Source organism: Citrus sinensis, chromosome 5 (assembly GCF_022201045.2).
Source record: "Citrus sinensis cultivar Valencia sweet orange chromosome 5, DVS_A1.0, whole genome shotgun sequence".
NCBI classification, from domain to species: Eukaryota; Viridiplantae; Streptophyta; class Magnoliopsida; order Sapindales; family Rutaceae; genus Citrus; species Citrus sinensis.
This window is the reverse complement of record NC_068560.1, coordinates 27,861,543-27,873,051: the sequence shown is the minus strand read 5'-3', so window position 1 is coordinate 27,873,051 and position 11,509 is coordinate 27,861,543. Positions and strand designations below refer to the sequence as shown.

The 11,509-nt window shown below is 36.7% G+C and overlaps 1 pseudogene; it reads left to right on the top strand.

Annotated features, from left to right (window-relative positions):
- Positions 1-8,655: 8,655 nt before the first annotated feature.
- Positions 8,656-10,861, top strand: LOC127902412 (putative UDP-glucuronate:xylan alpha-glucuronosyltransferase 4; annotated as a pseudogene).
- The last annotated feature ends 648 nt before the right edge of the window (positions 10,862-11,509 follow it).

Sequence of the window (11,509 nt, the reverse complement as noted above, 5' to 3'; positions counted from 1 at the left end):
AACCTTTTTCATTGTATTTCATAAATTTATAATTTATAAACTTGCTTATTAGATTAGACCTGAAACACTCAAGCTCAGACTCAAGTCAGGCTTTTTGAAAGACCCATTAAATTTTTTAGATGGCAAATTCTTATTGGTTGAGCAGACCTTTGTTTTATATGATAAGGTGATGAATTCAGCCTACATAAGTTTTTCTTTTTTGAGCGTATGAAATGTCATCATTTTAATTTATTGATGTGGCAACATAAAATAAATAAAATAGTAAAATTTATTTAATAGAATTTTGTCGTCGACTTATTAAAGATATATTCACATCAGTTAAGTCATTGAAATCTTTTAAAACTATGTCATTTTCAATGCCTAAGTGGAATTAAAAATTAAACAAAAAAGTTCATCGATAGAATTATGTCAAAAAAATTAAAATCTTTAAAACACATTTTTGTAAAATATTAAAATGTGAGATTTTATGTAAATGTTTTGATAGTATTCTATCAAGAATCACTTAATTTACTATTAGTGACAGAATTTTGTAACTATTCTCTTATAGAATAATCAAAATTTCAAGGCCACTAAAGATTTTGAAACAATGGTGTTTGCCACATCAGCAAAAGAATATATCTATCACAAAAAATTTGACACATACACTATCATGTGAAAAAACATTATGTCAAAGAAATTCAGTTTTGTAGCAGTGGGATTGGCTTAATCTTCAGCGTAATACATAATGTTGGAATATTTATCGGTTGCCATTTATTTCTTTCCATATTAATTTTTTTGGATTAATTAGAAAGCAACTAATCAATTGCGGATGATGTGAAATGCCAACTAGAGTAGTGGTTTAATGAAAATCATATGTAATCGAAAAAAAATGAGAAGAGGTCATAAACTAGAACAAAAATATAATCATATCCAAGTTGACTTTTCAACAAATCTCCACCTCGGCGAAAATTTATCCAAATCTGAGCCGATTGACAATGATCCTCCAAACTTCATCCCTCACATGATCCTCAAAAGGATCCACATTAGCTGCATCTATCTGACTGCCTACGTACCCAAAGGTTGGGATCAAGCCTGCCGTAGTTCCTGTTTCCCAAGGAAATGCCTCAACATAATCGAAAGATCTGAATTAATTTCAAGCAATATTGAAACTTAATTCTCGAAATCACCTTTGTCAACATGTCTGATAGGTTATCTCTGGTATCGATCTTCTTTAATAACGCATCACCGCTCTCGATAATCTCTCTCACATAATGATATTTCACATCTATGTGCTTCGTCCGAGAAAGATACGTCTGATTCTTTGCAAGAAATATTGCACTTTGGTTATCACAAAAGACCTTAATGTTCTTTTGGATAATTCCAAAATCACCCAACAAGCCTCTCAACCATATAGCCTCCTTGACAGCCTCAGTTGCTGCCATATACTCTGCTTCCGTAGAGGATAGAGCAATTGTTGATTGCAAAATCGACCTCCAGCAAACTGGACCTCCACCCAATGTGAATACGTAGCCTGTTGTTGATCTTCGCTTGTCAAGGTCTCCAGTGAAATCAGAATCACAATACCCAACACATTGTTGACCACAATCCTTCTTAAACAATAACGTAACATCAACTGTCCCATACAGATATCGGAGAATCCACTTTACCGCAAGCCAGTGATTTTTACCCGGATTGTGCATGTATCTACTAACCATGCTCACTGCTTGAGATATATCAGGCCTTGTGCATACCACAGCATACATAAGACTACCCACAGCACTAGCATATGGAACACGAGCCATGTAATCACGCTCCTCTTGAGATGTAGGACATGAAGAAGAACTTAATTTGAAATGAGGAGCTAGAGGTGTACATACCGGTTTAGTTTTGTCATCCATACCGAATTTTTCTAGCACTTTCTTTAAATAAGACTTTTGAGTCAACCATACGCTCCCATTCTTCTTGTCTCTACGAATCTCCATCCCAAGTATTCTCTGTGCATCACCCAAGTCTTTCATCTCGAACTCAGAAGTCAGCTGCTTCTTTAATCTTTTGATCTCATCTCCATTCTTCGAAGCTATAAGCATATCATCGACATAAAGTAACAAATAGATGAAAACTCCATCTGGTAGTCTTCTAAAGTAAACACAATGATTGTGTTCACTTCTGGTGTATTTCTGCCCTTGTATAAATTGATCAAATCTTTTGTACCACTGCATTGGCGATTGCTTCAGTCCGTACAAAGATTTAATCAACCTACACACATGATTCTTCTTTCCAGCAACTCTGAAACCACAAGGCTGAAACATATAGATTTCTTCCTCCAAATCTCCATGTAAGAACGTCGTCTTAACATCCAATTGAGCCAACTCTAACTCATATTCCGCAACTAAGGCAAGTAGGATACGAATGGAAGTATGTTTTACAACTGGAGAGAAAACTTCATTGTAGTCAATACCTTCCTTTTAAGCAAAACCTTTTGCCACGAGCCTTACCTTGTATCGAGGAGTTGATTGATTCGGAGATCCTTGCTTTTTGGTGTAGACCCATTTTTGCCAATAGCCCTTTTCCCTTTTAGTAACTTTACAAGTTCCCAAGTCAGGTTTTGATGGAGAGATTTCATCTCTTCCTCCATGGCTAACTTCCACTGATCACTTTCACTGTTACGTAATGCTTCACCGAAAGTGTTGAAGATGTCATTATCAATAACTAGAAGTGCATAGGCTACCACCATATCTTTAGTAAGCCATCCAAGTTTCTTTATCTCTCTTCTTGGTCTCCTTGTTGCTATAAAATCATCATTATCTACATCATAAATTGTTTCTTCATTTTGTGGGACATCGGAAGAAACAACATCTTCGTCAACTCTATGTGTCACCTCCATAGTTGAACCCTTCTTTGATGTAGAACTAACTGGTACATATGGAGTTGCATCAAACTCCACCTGCTGCAATACCTTTTTGCTCTTGTTCTCCATCTGCTGAGAACTTAAAGCTTTCATCATTGAAGCTTCATCAAATGTGACATCTCTGCTACACACAAACTTTTTGTCTTCGAGATCCCAAAGCTTGAAGCCTTTTACTCCACCTTTGAATCCCACAAAGAGCATGAGGATCCTGTTTACTATCTTTGACATGATAATAAGCTGGACACCCGAATATACAAAGGGAATTATAGTCTTGTGCATGCTTTCCAGACCACATTTCTATAGGAGTTTTACCTCCAATTGCAGTAGAAGGCAACCGGTTTATCAAGTGACTTGCGTAGCTCACAGCTTCAGCCCAAAACTTTTTATCTAAACCAGCATTAGATAACATACACCGTACTTTCTCCAGTAAAGTACGATTCATACGCTCTGCCACACCGTTCTGTTGCGGAGTATGTCTCACCGTGAAATGTCTTTTAATACCCTCGTTCTGGCATACTTACAAGAATGGATCAGAAGTATATTCACCCTCATTATCAGATCGTAATACTTTGATCTTTCTGCCAGTTTGAGTCTCCACCAATTTCTTCCATTTCACGAAAATCTCTAGAATCTCATCCTCTGCTCGCATGGTGTACACCCACACACGTCTAGAGAAATCATCAACAAATATAACAAAATAATGGCTTCCACAAATTGACGCAGTCTTGGTTGGTCCCCATACATCACTATGAACATATTCAAGGATCTCACGAGTATCGTGATTAGTTGTACCAAACTTGACCCTTGTTTTCTTGCCTACTACACAATGCTCACAGAAATTTAATTTACAGGTTTTGGTACCTTTTAAGAGTCCATGCCTCATCAGAGTTTGCAAAGACTTTTCTCCAGCATGTCCCAGTCGTACATGTCATAGCTTGGTGGTGTCACTGTGCGCCTCAACAATATTTGCTTCATCAATTGTACCTCCCTTTAAATAGTACAGATTGTGACGCCGAACCCCTTACAGAATCACCATAGCCCCATATGTAAACTTCATTATACTATCTTCAATGGTAACCTTGTAGCCTTTAGCTTTCAAAGCACCCACATAAATTAGATTTTTCTTTAAAGCTGGAACAAATCTAACCTCTTTGAGTTCTCTGACCATTTCATCAATAATTTTGAGCCGAATTGTTCCTATCCCCATTGTGCGACAAGGTTGATCATTCCCCATCACAACTGCACCGGATTTCAAATTACGAAAATTCGTAAACCATTCTTTAATAGGACACAAATGATAGGTTGCTCTAGTATCAAGTATCCACTCGCTCGAACTAGCCACGTATGCTGCAGGAGTAATACTTAGTGAATAATCAGAGCCCTCATCTTTCCGTGCCATGTTTGCTGCTGCTGGTTTCTTCCCATCTCTCTTTTGAGCCTTTGGACAATCTTTCCTCCAATGACCCTTTTCATGACAAAAGGCACATTCGTCTCGAGCTATATTTCTACTTCTCGATTTGGATCGATAATTCTTTCCACCACACTTCTTCTGTTTCTCCATCGCCCAATCTCTGCTTACCAAAGCTTCAGACGATGCTCGTTCAGAATTTTTATCATTATTCCGAATCTCTAAGCTAGTCAATGCTGTGCAAACATCTTTAAAGACGATCACACTCTTTCCATATATCAAAGTAGTCACAAAATGGCTATATTCCTCTGGTAATGAGTGTAACAGAATCATAGCCTTGACTTCATCCTTAATATCTTCATCAAGATTCTTTAAATCAGCAAGTAACTTTTCAAATCTTGAGACATGATCGTGCATTGACACCCCAAACTTCATTTGAAAGCCATGTACTTGGCTCATTGCATGAAGACAATTTTCAAGACTTTTCAGCAGGTACTTCTCCTCCAATGTACGCCACAAAGTCACCGCACACTCCTCATCTTTCACCAAGTATTTCACCTCTTTGGTCAAACAAGATCTGATCTGACCACATGCTTTCTTGTTCATATGATTCTAAATTTCTTCATCATACAAGTGTCTTTTATTTTTCAGAACAACATCGAGATCGATTTGAATAAGGGCATCCATAACTTCGCGCCTCCACATGCCGAAGTTGATTTTCTCATCAAACTTTTCAACATCGATCTTCTGGCCTCCTATAACAGGTGCTGAATAGCGATTTGACAAATCTCGCCTCCCACCTGAAGTGTCTCCTGAAATAGTCTCGGTAGATCTCTCTCCAATTCTGGAAGTTTCACCTTCTACCATTTTCTCAACGAACTATTTCCACTTGAAAAACAGCTTCTATGATGTTAATTTCGCGTGAATAAATGCACCAGGAAAGTTTTCAGGAAACTGGACGGGAACTTGGCCCCAATTAAAAACCAGAATCCTTAGCCTCTTATCGCCTTTTTTGACAGAACTTTATTAGACATGCAAAAAATACACACTACTTACAATAGACTATCTCTCAAGTACAAATGGCCGCCTCCAGCATATTCGTGAACAGTGCCGTATGTGAACAGTGCCGTATACGTGAATAGTACCGTATACATAAACAGTACCGTATCCCCCAAGTACGAACCATCGGCTCTGATACCACTTGTTGTGCGCGGAATGCGGAATCAAGCGCACCAAATAATCACTGAAAAATAAAGAACACAAAATTTACGTGATTTGGTAATTAAACCTACATCCACGAAGGTAAGAAAGAATAATTGTTTATTTAACAATTAATATAGTACAAATATTTGAGTAAAGAAATCTCACTTTCCCAGAACCCAAATATACCCAGTACTCTCACACTTTGCAGGAAAGATAAATTCCCCAGACACACTTCTCTCAATTCTCTCAAAAGCTTAAAAACTTATAAGCTTAACAATTTTGGGATGCTAAACAAATGAAGAATGCTTAGCTATTTATAGGAAAAATGTTGGCACTATTCATGAAACAAATATCAAGAAAAAAAAACCGCGTTCCAAACGCGTCCAAACCGCGTCCACACCGCGTGCAAAGCGCGTTCAAACCGTGTGCAAAAAATCCACACGGATTTGACTTGACTTTTCAACAATAGAATAATTGATATTATTCTTAGTTAGGTTACATTATAATCATTAATAGACTTCTAAGCATTCCAATTAAATTTAAAAATTGTGGCGTGGCTACATGTTATATCTATTGCTGAAGTCACAAAAGATTGACCAAGACAACAAAGATAATTTGCCCTAATCTGAGTTGGTTTCTACTGAGCAAGGTTGCACATATTTTGATGATACTATGGGTTACGTTATATTTGTTAAGACTGACCAAGTTCATGACAGTGACACCTGAAGCCACGTGCTAACTCAACGTTAATTTTAGAATATTATCAAAATACTTGGGGTATTCTATTATATCTATTAAAAATCCACAATTCCAAATCGATTAATTCCATTTAATAAAAAGAAATCGATTTTGGATAGAAGTATTTCATTTGATAGAACCATTGTACTGGTTGTGATTATGGAACTTTAAGAACACCATTAGATGATTATATTTTATTAAAATTTTTTAACCATCTATCAGTGTCTAAATTATGTCCTCAATGACTTTGTCAAATAATTTTCAAGTACTTTTATTTAACTAGCTAATAGATTTTGAATTTTAAGAGAGGTAAAGCCTAAAAAAATGATTTAGATTTAATCCACTCTACAATCTTTTTAAAAATGAACTTAAAAAAATACCCAGAATGTTTGGGGGGGGGGGGAGAGACTAGTATATAAAAAGAACTTTTTCTGTAGCGTTTAGCTTAAATAAGAATATTTTATTTACTTGTAATTTTTGTTATTATTCAAAAGACCTCATTCTTATGTACCACTTAGCTTACATGGGTAGGAGAAAATTAAGTTATCATTCAATTATACTATAATTAACGTTTAAAAAAATCTCATTATTGACTTATGTATGATACATAATTTTCTTATTATTGGTCACGAATAATTTGCTTATATGATCATATTGTTGGTACGAATTTCTTTGCTTCACTAAGGAAAGACTTTCAGTTTGGACCTAATTTTTTTTCGAACTGAAGATGGATCTCAAATTTCTTACCTTACCATATACAAAGAGTAAGAATTTTTAAGAATTTATAAGTCTTAGATAGTTGCGTATAATTTATTTTACTTTGTTAATTTTTACAATTATATTATTTCATTTCGATCAAGTTATGTATATCTAATCTTATACAAATAACTTTTCTCTTACGTGCACTAAATAATTTTTTTGTGTAGCGTAAAAGATTTTATTCATAATTTGACGGGTTTTGTTACCTTGCAAAATAAGGTAACTAATATAAGTAAATAACAATTGTTTGATTAAAATCTAATGGCTGCGGAAATATAAGATAAAAATAATAAAATTTGTGGAGAGTTGGAAATGGGTAACAAGTGTATTATGTTTGTTGCCTTGTTATATAGGATATCATAAGCCTAATTTGACAACTTAGAAGTACATTTTAATCTTAATAATAATAAAAAAGGAAATACATTTAGTAAACCTACCCACGCGCATCAAATGCGTGTGAAAATAAAATACCTACACATAAGAAGACAATTTGACAAAGCTCAACATGCTGCCATGCAATCTTTTCATTCCAATTAGATTCGTTGGATATAACTTAAACAAATGTCGACTCAAAACAAATCTTTCAACTTTCAACAAAGACGTGAAGCAAAATTCAATCAAATGGCTGCAGCTTCATCATCATCTTCGCCATCTGCTTCTAACAAACCCACAAATTTCAGTCAAAAGCTCTTCATAATCTCTCTTCTTCTCCTCTCCTTCTCGCTTTTCCTTGTCGTTTTGTCATTCAAACCTAAACAACACCCCATTTGGCTTACGAGCGAAATAATAAATATAATACCAACCACTTATTACACAGACCCAAATGGCTCGATATTGTCGAAAAACACATCAAGGGTTGTTGATGCTGAAATCTGCTCGCCCTTTGCCCGACCAGATCTTTCCACCAACGTTTACGTAGTTAGTAGAGAAGAGGTCACTCTCTTCTCGCTTCGACTATTGCTCAAGCCACTGGGGTTGGAATCACCCATCCTCATTTTACTAAACCTGCGTTCACAAAAACGGATCAGAGACGCCGGTGGTTTTATCGGCGTAAATCCTCCGATGCCTAAGTCAGCACAAGGTGTTTATGGGAAAATAGTGCAATTTAGATTTTGTGATTGCTTATAATCTGCTCAAAGTTTGTATAGAAAATGGTTTGGTTTCAATTTGGCAGAGTTTTCTCTCCTCTCAGTTTTTTCTTTGTCCTCTTCTCCATCGGTTCCTCCCTCTTTTATAGCCGTTGTCCCACGTTTTCGTTTACTTTTCATGTTCCCCCTTTTTCAGGTAATGGTAAGCCCCTCATGGGACTTCAACCACTGCATTGTGGGTAAACGTGGGATACCGTGTTTCTCTCAACGGTTAAGGGCATTGCGCAACTGTCGCGATTTCGTGAGATCGTGTGCCCGCTCTTTGGGCGACGGGTATCTGATCGGTACATTCCTCTGGTCGGTGCTCGGCTTTGGTTGGCTCATGTTTGTAGAAGGCTCTTTGACAGTGCTCTGCTCGTACCATTTAGCTGAGGTGATTCACCCCAAGGTGGGAGATGATGGCATGACTGAGCTGGTGCTCTTAATTACTTAACAAGGGTCACAAAATTAAAGTTGGTTTAGTAAATATAAACGATGATGATGATGATGATTATAATGGCGTACGTGGTGACATGCATGTTGAAACTGTTCACGTACGTTTCGACCATGTGGGTGAGGATAAAAAGTGGGAAGACTTTTTCCCGGAGTGGATTGATGAAGATCACAAGTGGGGCCCACCGACGTGCCCGGATATACCCATGCCGACGCAGGATTACCGGTACCTCGACGTGATAGTGGCTAGGGTTCCCTGCCGAGGAGATGGAGATGCAGGTGGTGGGATGAGGGATGTGTTTAGGTTGTAAGTGAATCTCGTGGTGGCGAATCTAGCGGTGGAGAGTGGTTGGGTGAAACCTGATGTTGATCGGGCGGTGTACGTTGTCTTTGTGGGTTCTTGTGGGGCCATGGTGGAGATGTTCAGGTGTGATGATCTTGTGGAGCATGCAGGGGATTACAGGGTTTACTGGGTTCATGCCAAATTGCTCCTGCTTTTGCTCAAACAGGTGAATTTTTGCTATTTTTTTTGCCCCCGGTTTTTCGAAAATATTTTGTTTGTGTTTTAGATAGTGAGTAGTTTGGAAACTGAAGAAAACCTAGTGATCACTTGCAAGAATTTTACAACGTTTTATGCATTAAAATGTGACTTAAAATTTCATAAAAATCTTTATGAATTTGTCATATTTCTTGATTATTTACGAAGTAGTATTTAAGCTCTTATTGTTATTCTTTTTCCCCTACTTTAATGGTCGCTTATATAGGCGAATCTATGGTGAGAACGAAAATATTGTGATTTTAATCGATATATGTTTTGGAGTTTATTCTAGAGGATAGAGTCTTAAATTTTAATGAAAGCTTGTTGCATATAAAAAAGTATAAAATGTTCACAAGAAATGGATGCAGGAGATTTTATTTTATTTTTCTTCGGAAATTTGAGGTGTTCTGAGGAAAAAAAAAGGTTAGTGGGTGATTTATCTGGTCATGGTGCGTCATTAATTTACTGCTTTCTTTAGTTTCAAGTTTTAGTAAATTATTCGTTCAGCATTAATAAATGAGACATGCAAATCCAAATTAAATATGCACAACTCGTGCATAGGTATTTATCTACAGACACAGAATGTATACAGGCAGCAATCATGATTCTGATTGTGTGAAAATTTGCCAAGGCATCAAAATTTGGTAACTTATGTGGCATTAGAGAATTGCACTTTCAATTTCCGTGAAAGTATTACCTAATCCGGACGCCACGACTTCTTCAAAACCTTCATATGTAATTCATTTTTCTTAATTTTGCAAAATTAACCTGAAATTAATATTTGAGTGCTTTTATTTTGATTTACAGGCAAAGAAATATGGAGATATTTTATGTCACAAGCAAGACTAGCAAAACTGAACTACACAACGTATCATCAAAGAGAAGCTTATGTAACCGTCCTACATTCATCAGAAGCTTATGTATGTGGTGCAATAGCTTTAGCGCAAAGCATAATCCAAAAAAACTCGACTAGAGATCTCGTTCTCCTTCATGATAAATCAATAAGTGGCAAGTCTCTCCGTGGCCTGAGAGCTGCCGGATGGAAAACCAAGTGGATTTCGTGCATACGTAGCCCCTTTGCCAAGAAAGATTCATACAATGAGTGGAATTATAGCAAGCTTAGAGTATGGCAACTCATTGAATATGATAAAATTATCTTCATTGATTCTGATCTTTTAGTACTCAAAAACATCGATGAGTTCTTCTTTTACCCTGAATTCTCAGCAGCAGGTACTAACAAAGTGTTGTTCAATTCAGGGGTGATGGTGATTGAGCCATCATTGTGCAAGTTTGAAGATTTGACGTTGAAAAGCTTTAAGGTTTCGTCATACAATGGGGGTGACCAGGGATTTCTCAATGAAGTGTTCACATGGTGGCATAGGTTGCCTAAGAGAATAAACCATTTGAAGGTGTTTTCAAAGCAAGACGATAAGGAACATCAAGTGGGCGATGGTCTTTATGCAATTCATTATCTGGGGTTAAAGCCATGGATGTGTTACAAGGACTATGATTGCAATTGGGACATGGTGAGTCGCCATAAATTTGCCAGTGATTCAGCTCACAAGAAATGGTGGCAAGTTTATGATGCAATGCCTAAGAAATTGCAACAGTACTGTGCATTAACAAAGTATATGGATAAAAGGATTAAGAAATGGAGAAGAATTGCTGCGAATGCAAGTTTGGCTAATGGGCACTGGAAGATTAAGCCGAAAGATCCCAGGCAATATCATATTGTTGATGACAAATGAAGGGCGAGTGAAATTCTTTTAATTTTTTTTAATATAACATCATTTATTTATGTTGTTTGTTCTGATCAAGAAAACTGAAAGCAAGGAAATACAACAATACAAGATTGAGTAGCAAAATTTCATAATTGTATGGTTTAGCAACAAATCCTGACACGACTTGAAAAATCAGGCTATCAAATTTCTTGCAAAATGCATTACACAATAATATGAGGACCAGTTTCGTATTTGTTTCCACTAACAAATATTTGATTTCCCACTAGTTCCACAATTGCTTTCTGGGGATTTAATAGATGAACTGAACTAAGGCCTGGATTTCTTCCCTTTGGCTTCAGGATAGTCTTTCCACCCATGAAAGGTTGTAGAACTTCGAGGATACCGCAAATGGTCCTCTCCGTCGCTGTGAGGGTCGAGTTCAACAAGTGAACGTATTGTAGTCTGCTCATTGCCCTGCAACAGTGCAAAATACAAGTCATAAATTTGATATAATATATATATATATGTGTGTGTGTGTGTGTGTGTGTCATAAAACCATTATAATTAAAACATATTTTTCTAACTGATTAATTTGTTGGGAAAGCAATATTTTCAGCCGAAAAGGAATTACGTAAATGGCGTAGCAAAGCCGAAATTTGGATAGGCGCATGCTTT